Source organism: Sesamum indicum, linkage group LG5 (assembly GCF_026168435.1).
Source record: "Sesamum indicum cultivar Baizhima isolate 11 linkage group LG5, ASM2616843v1, whole genome shotgun sequence".
NCBI lineage: Eukaryota > Viridiplantae > Streptophyta > Magnoliopsida > Lamiales > Pedaliaceae > Sesamum > Sesamum indicum.
In genome coordinates this window covers 19,703,898-19,705,220 of record NC_142661.1, presented here as the reverse complement: position 1 = coordinate 19,705,220, position 1,323 = coordinate 19,703,898, and the positions used below count along the sequence as shown (strand labels likewise).

At 38.9% G+C, this 1,323-nt stretch overlaps 1 pseudogene; it reads left to right on the top strand.

The window, feature by feature from the left end:
* Positions 1-225: 225 nt before the first annotated feature.
* Positions 226-979, top strand: LOC148788214 (protein S40-4 pseudogene; annotated as a pseudogene).
* Positions 980-1,323: the final 344 nt, after the last annotated feature.

The following is a 1,323-nucleotide window of genomic DNA, read 5'->3' as shown; positions in this document are numbered from 1 at the left end:
ATCAATATTATAATTAAATTAAATTAAAATGGGAATAGAATTCCGACAATGAATTTAACTTTTTGCAATCTGTCCCACTTCAAATCATAATCTGGATAATCCAAATGAGAGGTCCTTCTCCATTTAAATATATAAATTATACAACAAACATTAAAAAAAATAAAATAAAAAGAATCAAAACTACTGCAGTGCTTATCCAATACCCAACATTATATATATGTATATGTATATCTATATCCCGGCAATCAACCTCTCAATAAACTCTCGTTGCGAAACAGACCTTCTCATCAAACATCTTCTCACTCGCAATTCCACCACCAATTGCAATGGCAGCGAGAAAGAGCCATCGCTACCTCGGCGCCACCAGAGTACTGTACCTGGATTCCCCTGACGACGGTGAATTCGAACTCGACGAAGCTGAGGTTTGGAGCACCAACCAAATCGTACCCGAGACCAGAAAACAGGTTTCTCACCACACGCGGCCGCTCCGGAAACCGTGGAGGAAGAGCGTTAACGTTGATCGTCTGCCGGTGAACATCCCGGACTGGTCTAGGATCCTTGGCGGCGAGTACAAGAGACGCGCCGGGGAATGCGAAGATGAGTTGGAGGAGGATGAGGATGGAAATGAGAGAATACCTCCCCATGAGTATTTGGCGAGGAGTAGAGTGGCGTCTTTGTCGGTGCATGAAGGTGTCGGGAGAACGCTGAAGGGCAGGGATTTGAGTAGGGTTAGAAATGCTATTTGGAAGCAAATTGGATTTGAGGATTAATTATTATTAGCTTAATCCAACTTAACCCACGTTAGTTAATTAAGTTTTTCTTGTCTGATTTAAGGATTGATCCTCTTGGGGTTTAAGAGCTGACAATGGGGATTACTGATATGTCAACATAATGTTTCAATTTTGTTGTTTGTTTGGGTAAGCATGGATGATGGATGTATCTATCTATATATGTATTTTATTGCAGATTAGATGCCCAACTGCCAAACAGAAGAGACTTTACTCTTACGCCACGCTTCTTGCCAACCATTATCAAGAACCAAAAATCTACAAAATCACCAGTTCTTTTAGCACACTTTTTTTCTTTTTCCTCGGGCACATACTCATCAACATCCAAATACAAGACCTCCTCTTCAAAAATTTTGAGTCCAATCCACTAGCTTGTCCTCCAAGAACCAATTAAGTGGGTGGAACTTGGAAAATAAACTAGCTAAGAGAGATGGTTTTATTTATACTTCTTAATTTATGGTTTATTTATACAAACGATTCTTGTCTTTTATTTAATATAAAACAATGTAATTTGTTTAATATGTTTACGTTTTTC